The sequence below is a fragment of the Bombus bifarius genome, unplaced genomic scaffold (genome assembly GCF_011952205.1).
Source record: "Bombus bifarius isolate JDL3187 unplaced genomic scaffold, Bbif_JDL3187 scf7180000009284_frag, whole genome shotgun sequence".
NCBI lineage: Eukaryota > Metazoa > Arthropoda > Insecta > Hymenoptera > Apidae > Bombus > Bombus bifarius.
This window is the reverse complement of record NW_022885016.1, coordinates 1-9,831: the sequence shown is the minus strand read 5'-3', so window position 1 is coordinate 9,831 and position 9,831 is coordinate 1. Positions and strand designations below refer to the sequence as shown.

The window sequence follows — 9,831 nt, the reverse complement described above, 5'->3', positions numbered from 1 at the left end:
ACTGTCAAGTGCCGCCACAATGTTTATTAAACCCAAGATACAATTTTAAATACATTTTGGTATTCACAATAAACGGTGAATTTATGTAATGATATCTTAGGCAAAGGTACCGATACGCAACGGTACGACGTAGCCATGCTATAATATGTGTCGGCGCTTTACATTTTTCCTGATTAATATAATTTTTTGGTTTAAGCCGCTGGAGGGAGCGAAGCTTCTATATGATTCTGTTTTCATTTGTTTTTACTGTCCTGAAAACTGGGTCGCAAAACAGGACGCTTCGGTAGTATATTTTTGGGTGCTGTGAAATTTTGGGGAGGGGTGGGATGAGGGGAAGGGGGAGGGGGATGTCTTTAGTGTCTTTCAGAGGGAGGGCCATGTTGTATCTGGTGTTGTGCCTAGTGTCTGCGGTCTGTCCATTTAGGTTTTCTTCGTAAAGTATAGTTTTGATCCCTATTTTTCTTTTCATGTGATAAATTATTGGAATATTATTTATTATGGTCCTGGAGGTAGTTTTTTTCGTCAAGGTATGGGAAAGCTTCCGGCGGGATGTAGCCTGTTGTCAGAGTGTTTTTGTAATATGCGTCATTTGGAAATAAGCAACTGAAGATTAAACTATTTTCTTTTATCTTTGCCGCTTGCGCGAAGTGGTTTCTTATTAGCTTTAGGATGTGACAGTCTATGCGGTGAACGTTGGCTAGGTCGTATATTATTTTGTTTTTTTACATGTTTTTTGAATCCGCTGTGTTCGGATCTGTAAGTACTCAAGCAAGCCCTGATGCATTTTCTTTCGAATATGCGAATTTTTTCCATTTGGGAGGCTGATATGTTGTACCAGATTGGGCAGCCGTAGGTTATGATCGGTCTGATTAGTGCTTGATAGCATAGAATTTTTACTTTGCTGTCGAGATGTTTGGAGTAGAATAGTTTTTTTTATTTTCCAGAATGCTTTATTGGCCTTAGTAAGTTGAATTTCGGTGTGCTGCTTGTAGTTTAATTTATAGTCTATGTTTACTCCTAGGTATTTTACGCAATTTTTGTGTGGTGTGAGAGAGAGCCCCTTTGTCTGTTTTTTCTCTTAGTTGAAATTTTTTGCAGTGTTCTCTTTCTATTGGGCCGATTTCACTTGACTTGGGTCTAAACAGTATGGTTTCGCATTTACTTATGTTGATTTTTAGTTTCCATGCGTGGTAATAGTCGTTTATTTTCTCAAAGAGTTCTTGGAGTTCCGTTTTTATAGTTTTGGTTTCGCGGCCTGTTACGTATATGATTAGGTCGTCTGCGAAGGCTATGGAGCGTTTATGGGTGGATGTATTGAGATCAAAGAGGTTTAGTAAGTCGCTGTTGTAAATACTGAAAAGTAACGGGGAATTTACTGTACCTTGTTGTAGACCGTTTTTTATGGAGAATTCTTTGCTTGATGAGTGTGAACCTTCAGTCATTACGAATGTTCTGCTTGTGATCATGTCCCAGACTATTTCAATCAGGTATTTAGGAAAATTTCTCTTGATCAATTTGTATATGAGACCTGGGATCCAGACTGTGTCGAAGGCTTTTTCGAGGTCTATTAAGCAGGCGGCTACTCGATCTTTTGCGTTTAGAGCCCAGCAGATGTCCGACGTGAGTTTGTTTATTGCGTGGATTGTGGAGTGTTTGTGTCGGAAGCCGAATTGATTCTCTGGGATTATGTTATTTTTTGTGCAGAAGGAGGTTAGGGGGTTGTTTATGATTATTTCAAATACTTTGCTTATGTTGGGGAGGAGACTTATGGGTCGTAGGTTTGCGGGCGATGAGCCGTCTTTATCCTTTTTTGTTATAGCTATCAGTTTGGCTTTTTTCCATTTTCTGGGGAAGTATGTGTTGTTTAGAGCATCGTTGAAGAGTACCGTGTAGTACCATTTTATTTTGTTCGGTAGGCGCTTGAGTAAGATGTTTGGGATGCCGTCGAAGCCGGAGGATTTTTTGTTGTTTAGTTTGGAGAGGATTGTGTTTAGTTGATTGTAATTTGTGAAGTAGTTTATTTCTGGATCTGGTTGTTTGGGGTTGTCTGCGGTGTTTTCGTTTGAGAATGTGCAGACTGTTTTGTCTTGTTCCATTTCATTTTTGAGTTTGTTTGTTTCGGCGATGATAATTCTGTTTAGTTGTTCTCGGCCCATGTGTTCGTTTTGCGTATGTATTTTGGAAAAGTGGGTGCCGATGATGTCTAGTTTTTCTATTGTTTTAGGTATTATGAAGTTACCCGCGGTGTCTTTGATGGTGTTGTGTATCGTTATACCTGCTTCTTGGGTGAGGGAGGCATTTTCTGGGGGCAATTTGAGAGGTGGGATGGGGTTTTGTTCTTTTGGTCTAAAGATTTGATTTATTTGTGGGAACACGTTGGCTGAGTCGTTTTTGGAGATGTTTTTTATTTTGTTTGTCCAGTAATGGTTTATAGAAATTGCGTATTCTTGTTTCAGTTGCGCTTTTATTCTGTGTAGTAGGAACTGTAGGAATTCTAATTCTTCTCTTTTGTCGTAAGAATAGTTAAGTTTTATATTGTTTATTTTGGAGAGTATGTAGCTTTTATCTCGATGTAGATCTTTTATTTTATTGTTTATATAGGGCTCGCATGAATTTTTTTGTTTTATGATTGGCACGGATTTTTGGAGAGCGATTCGTGTGTGTTTTTCTATTTCGTCTAAGAATGAGTCGATTTGTCTGTTTGTTAGGTTGACGTTGTTGCAGATCTTTAGGTCGCAGTTTTGTTCGAGTGTGTTTTGGAACTTTTTCCAGTCTGTCTTTTTGTAGTTGTACCTGGGTGTCTCGGTCTGGGTTTCGAGTGTTAGGAAGTCAGATGTGTTTTTGTTAATTTGAAATACTAGGGCACTTATGGTCACTGTCATAGGCTAAGGTTTTTAGGGTGCTATTTGGACGTAGGTTTTGGAATTTTAGTCGCGCATCTGCTAGGCATATGTCCAGGTATGAGCCTGCCTTTTGGGTAAGAGGGTAGCTCGGAGCTGTACAAGTTTGTTTTGTAGTGGATGCTTTTATTGTCTAGCCAGTTTCTAATGAAGTTGCCTCTCGTGTTGTTTATTTCGTTTTCCCGGCTTGTATGTTTTGCGTTAAGGTCTCCTGCTATTATATAGTAGTTTTCCGGTTTGTTGAGCTGCAAGAAAGATTCGAAAAGATTATTGAATTCGTAGATAAATTCTTTCTGGTTTCCGTAGGTTGCGTAGGCTGCAGTGATGAATAAATTTTCCTTATTGCTTATTTTTATTTTTATGATCGTTGTTTCTAAGGTTCTGAAACTTGTTATTTCATCAATTAGGATCGTTTTGTATTTTATAGGGTTTTTTTTATGAGGATCGCTGTTCCTCCTCCTTGACTGGCGTTCGGTCTGTCGTGTCTTATCATGGTGTAGTTTTTGAAGTGTACATTGTGTCTTTTGTTTAGTTTTGTTTCTGAGGTGATGAGTACCATATCGGGGGCTTCTTTATTTATTAGGGTTAGCATACTGTATCCTTTTTGGTTTGAAATTAAAGAGTTAGCATTTATTGCAATTATTTTCAGATGTTTTAGGTTGAATTTATGTGTTTTTTGCTGTGATTGTTGGTTTGGCGTGTTTTGGTTATTCGTCATCTGTACTATTGAAAGTGCTGAAGATGGCGTCGAGCCTTTCTTCGTGCGTTGATAGTGTATTTTTTATTTCGTTTAATTGCATTTGTTGTTCTTTTAACGCTTGGAGAATACCTTTTTTAAAGTCTTCGATAACGTTTATAATGTTTGGATGGGGGGAGTTATCGATTGTGATTGGGCTTTGGCTTGAGCGCGGATCTAAGTTTGCTGATTGTGATGTGTTTTTGGTTGTTAGATTTGGTTTTGTTTGCTGTTTCACTACGTCAGAGAACTTTAGTTCTGGGACGTATTTGCGGCTTATTTGGGCAATTCGTTGTGTCTTTGCTTCTTTGTCTTTTTTTATTTTATCTGCTACCTTTTTACGGAGCTCTACGAGTTTGGGGCAACCTTTGTATGACGCGGGGTGTCCATAGTTTTTGCAGTTGACGCAGAATATTTTGTCTTTGGTTACTGCGTTTTCCTTTTTTATTGTGCAGTCGCCTGGGCCATGGGGCTCACTGCATTTAACACAGCGGTAGTTTAGGTTGCAGTTTTGCGCTGTGTGGCCTATTCGCTGGCATTTGTGGCACTGAGTTATGTCATCCTTTTTTTTATTATTTTTTCCCATTTTATCTTGTAGTAGTTAAAGTAGTTTATTTTTAGTAGGTTGCTTGTATTGCTGTTGGGGGATAGCTGTATTATGTAGATTGGGAGCAATATATTGTTCTCCCTTGATCTTTTGATCAGTCGTGAATCGTGTGACTTTTGTGAATTTTACGTCGTCTATTTGCAAGGCTTGTAGGTCTGTGAGTATTTCTGTTTCGGTGTAACTATTGTCTAAACCTTTTAACAAGTATGTATGGTGTTTCTCTGTTTTGGGTGTGTACGTGTAAAAGGTTGTGTTAGCTGAGAGGAGTATTTGTTTTGCTTTGTGGAAATCGGGTAGGTTTCGGAGGTAGAGTGCATGTTTACCTGAGTGTATTCTTTTAATATGGAACTGATTGATGCCCGCTACTTTCTCTATGAGCGTTACCGTGTCCTTGGGGTCTTGTAGGATTATGTTGATGGGTGGCGGCCTGTTATCTCTTGTGGTGGGTGGGGTGCTCGTACGCTCCTCCGCGGAGCATCCGGTGGGGCGTCCGTCGTCCGGTGCTCGGTCCCCCCTTGGCGGTGTTGGAGGCGCCGGGCCTCCTGGGTTGTACGGTGGGGTGCGTCGCCCCTGCTGCGCCGATTGTTCCGGTGGCGTGGTGGGACCGTGCCTTCCCGTTTTGCCTCGTAATGTTTCGTTTTTTTTTTTTTTTTCTGATTTCATCCAGGGTTGAGCTCGAAGTGTGGAGTAGTTTGATGGTCCCGGTTGTGGATGAGGCTCTGGTTCAGATTGCAATATGCTGTATCTATTTTTTGTTTTGATCGCTGGAGGCGAAGTAGCTCTTGTGGGCTTCATGTTTTTGATTTCGTTAGCCTTTTCTTCTTGGCTGGGGTGATAATCTACAACTGTGTTTCCTAGGATGTTTGCTAGACTTTTTGCCCTGGCGACCAGGTTAGGTTGTGGGTTGAGTTTCCGCGTCTTTTGAGCGGGGAGTCCTAAGATATTGTTGATTTTCCTGGCTGTTTTATGTGAGATTATTTTTCTCTTGATGGCTTTTTTTATTGGGTCTACGGTGGGTTCCGTTTCGTTGCTCTTGGCTTCATTATCGGTGGCTTTTATTTTCTTTGTACAGTTTTATTTTGTCTTATCCTATTTTATTTTCTTTTTGTTCCTATTTGTATTTATGGAGATGATGTCGATGCGGTATTTTTCACTTTTTTGTCACTTTTTTGTCACTTGATCCTTCTACTTTAGTGGATGTTAGTCTACTCCGACGCGCGCACCGAGGGGTCCGTCCCGCTCGGCGGTCAACAGTCGACGAGAACGAGTGCACTCAGCGCGGTATGAGCGTTGGCTGAAATTAATAGTTTCCTTATTTGTTTTCCATGGTCAAAAAATAGAATATTTAAAGAAACATAGGTGTGTGCCAAAATGAGAATGATACAATATGCATGATAATGGTCGCGTAATACTAAAACATTTCTCTCTCTCTCGATGCTTCGATTGTAGATTATTAAAAATAGATTGTCAAGAAAAGTAAAAAAATATTGGAAAAATAAAGAAAAGCCAACACCACACGGAGTTCCCAGGCGGTCACCCATCCAAGTACTATCCGTGCCCGGCGCTGCTTAACTTTCGTGATCGGACGAGAACGAGTGCACTCAGCGCGGTATGAGCGTTGGCTGAAATTAATAGTTTTCTTATTTGTTTTCCATGGTCAAAAAATAGAATATTTAAAGAAACATAGGTGTGTGCCAAAATGAGAATGATACAATATGCATGATAATGATCGCGTAATACTAAAACATTTCATTTTCTCGATTATTCGATTATAGATTGTTAAACATTGTTTGTTAAGGAAGCCGAATTGATTTTTTTTTAGGATTACGCTATTTTTTTTTTGTTCAAAAGGAGACTAGGCGGTTATTTATGATTATTTCGAATATTTTGGTTATGTTGGTTAGGAGACTTATATATCGCAGGTTTGAGGGTGAGAAGCGGTCTTTATTTTCTTTTCTTTTGTGATGGCTGCTAATATTATTAAAGAGCACTGTTTAATATCATTTTATTTTGTTGGTTAACCGTTTGAGCAAAATGTTCGGGACGTCGTCGAAAGCGGATGATTTTTTATTGTTTAATTTAGAGGAAATGATTTTTAGTTTGATTATAATTTGTAAAGTAGTTTATTTCTGTGTCTGGTTGTTTGGGGTTGTCCGAGGTGTTTTCATTAGAGAATATGAAGACTGCCTTATTTAGCGATATGTCTCGCTCTATTTTATTTTTCAGTTTATTTGTTTCGGAGATAATAATTCTCGGCCCAGGTGATCGTTGTGTGTGTCTGTTTTGGAAAAGTGAGTGCCGATAACGTATAGTTTTTCCGTTGTTTTACATGTTGTGAAATAACTAGACTCCATGTTTTTATTGATGTTCTGTATCGCTATACCTGCATCTTGGAGGAGGGGAGCTTTCTCTGGAGGTAGTTTGAAAGAAGGGATAGAGTTAGATTCTTTTTACCTAAAAATTTGATTTGTCTGTGGGAACATGCTAGCTGAGTCTTTTTAGACATATTTTTTTTATTTTATTTATCTTCTCTTTTTGTCGTAAGAATTTTGTTGTACTTTAGATTGTTTATTTTGGATAGTATGTAGCTTTTGTCTCGTTGTAGCTCGTTGTTGCTCGCTTTCGCAGTCAAGGCGCTATTTTAGAAGGGTACTCCAATAGCCAAAACGATTCTCTTCAACATTCGTAGCAGTATTTCTAATTTCCTACGCTACGAGTTCCTTGTAAGGATAATTGACGGATTTTAACGGCCCGAGCGGTCGAGCGCCACTCTTACCCAATTACATCGAAGCCTCGCATTCACCCAGGTATCGTTCACGCTCTTCCAGCGAACGATCTGCCCCGCACTTGGAGCGTATTCACGCAGTAAACGCCATCTTGCGGGCGAATATGCCGCGTGACGATTTTCTTGAAAACCACCAATCAGCGTGCGTATTTGGGGTCCTCCGTTTCGAGCCTTGTTGGAGTCTAACAACGGTATCGGCAGTCTCGTTCGAGTAGTTTAATCGTGAGCATGTAGCAGCGAGTCAGTTTCCGTGCGTTCGAATCGCTAAACGTGGACTAAAGAACCGTTTCAATCTCTTAGCGCTCTTCAAGCGCTCGTGCAGGTGAAATCGTTTCGTCAGTCGCAACGATCAGTGATACTTTTCTGTGCTAGCTTCTTCGATGAGTCAATATCTTGAAGCATTCGTGGACATGGCTGCAAGCGTTGGTGGAGACAGAGTCGTTCCATCAGGCGTGACGATCAGTGGACAGTCCTGTGCGAAATCTTCAATTGTGAACAGTATCTCCAAGCATACGCGAAGGTAAGTATCATTTTAGTGAGCGAACGATTAGTAAACCGTCTCGTGCTGGTCTTTCAATTGCGAGCGGCATCGTCACGCGTGTATCGTTAATCATTCGTATCGTCGTACGATAATTCAGTCGCATTCGTTCAGTCGTACATCGCGTCGCGGCATTCGCTTCAGTTGCTTCGTATCGCATAATCGTCCGCAGTAAGTATTCCTAAATTTCGTCTTAATCGTCGAAAACAATTTGAAACTTTCTCATTGTTTGTTCTTTTTTTCTTTTTTTTTTTTTTTTTCCGAGTTTTAACTTCGTCAATTGTTCTTCGCGCATTGAGTCATTACTCTCCCTCGTAAATCTGTCACCCAAGATTAATTCGACGGGGAACGAGTTACAGAGCGCGGTATCGTCCGATATCAGAGACACACGCGCATGTTAGACGTATCGTTGTTTCTTTAACCGATTGAGTACCAAGCAGCGTGATCGCGGTGTTTAGATTTTATGTCGAAAAGTCCCAGTACATTTGAACGCTACGGACGACTGACGGTATTTTGTACTTCATTGTTATCTTAATAATTTTTATTGAACAAAATTTGGAATATTTATAAACTAATAGTACGCATATATAAAAATATAGATGTATTTCATAAAAATAACACATATGACGAGCGCTATTGTGCCGCTTGTTTCTCTCGCGATCGATTAAGGGGTTATCCTGCCGTTCCGGACTTTTCCACTGTCACGTGAAATAACAAAATAAAAAAAGGAATTTGAGGTGAAAAATAAAAAAAGAAAACTTTATTTTTTTTTCTTTCCAACAACAATACACTTTACAATCTACTTCTGAACTCTAGGCGTGACTTTCTAAGACTGACTCTTACGATTTTACTTTCGATCGGATCCGATTACTTTCTTTTGTCATCCCTCAACATCCATCCCCACCGTCCATGCATTTGCTAGGCGTCCGCGATCGTTGCCACGTGCTCTTTCTTCTAGAACCTTCGGTGGAAGGACCGTTGGGATGTTGATGGTTCATTAGGCACTTCAGCGATATACATTGTCGCCGAGTGCCGCCACATCTTTATCTCTGTCGTCAGTCCGTCGGATTTGAAGTATGCCGATCGTGACACGACCCCTTTTGGTTTTTCAAAGACCCCTGGGGCTCGAACGGTTAAATTATGTCAATATTATCAGCAAATAATTATTTTTCTATTTACTCTATATGATTTTCGAAACATTGAAAGATCATTATTACTCGACTACTTCAATATTGATTACGATACTTTTTTAATTGCGGTTAAATTTGTCACTACTGGTGTGAGAGACTGTAAAATTGATTCGAAATAGTATTTTACAGAGACTGATGAAACCGATGAGTTAGATATTTATATAATTAAAAGTTATTTCTATTTCTGAATTTTCTTTCTGAATATTTCTTTTAAATACTATTTTAAGTAGTTGTTGGTCTACAGTACGAATAAAATATTTTGAATATGTAGTAAAAAATAAACTATCTTTATTTTCACAATGTGGTATATAAAATAAAGTATTTTATCTTTGTATTGTAAATAGTGTTTAAAATGTTTCTTAACGATGAAAATAGATTAAGCAGAAGAAGGTTAATATCAGGATGCAAGAAACCAAAATATTTAGAAATTAAATTCATGTTGCTTTTAACCCTGCTGCGGTCTCCGGGTCTCTTTGTTCTTACTGCTCTCCTTTCTTTCTCTAAGAACTTCTGTATTCTTTTGAACGTATAGAGCAAAATTTTATCTGACTCTTGAAACCGACATATTCGAGAAAACAAAAAACGCGCGATCATAGCAAAAATTTAGGGAACGCACTGATACAAAATTATATTATAAGACGGTAATATGACCCGCGTAGGAAAGCTGCAAAAGAAATAGCAGAGAGTGTTATAAATACATTGGAACATTTCAAAGAGAAAATACGAGTTTGTAAAAATTTCACTAATGCCAAAATTTTCTTTGCGATAATAGAATGTACCGGTTCTTTGCAATGAAAGTTATTATGAAGGATATAGTAACGTACCGCTACATTTCCCCGGTCCTTAGTTAGAAGATAAAATAAAGAAAAACGAATCTTTGTATGCAAAGGTAACTTTCTTCTTCAAACTCTTACCGAATAATTTAGTTAAATGGAAGACCGCAGCAGGGTTAAGTGTGGGTATTCGCAAGTAACAAGCATTATAAAAAGTTTTCATCACTTTGATTACTCCTTTATGGGCAAACATGCTATCCGTTTCTTCTTTTTTTTTTTTTTTTTTGTTTTTTTTCATTTAT

General features: G+C 38.9%; 1 non-coding gene across 1 annotated transcript; it reads right to left on the bottom strand.

The window, feature by feature from the left end:
• Window positions 1-5,747: 5,747 nt before the first annotated feature.
• LOC117214983 lies at window positions 5,748-5,866 on the bottom strand. The gene has a single exon (XR_004488997.1). It is a non-coding gene; the product is annotated as a 5S ribosomal RNA (ribosomal RNA).
• Between the last annotated feature and the right edge of the window lie 3,965 nt (window positions 5,867-9,831).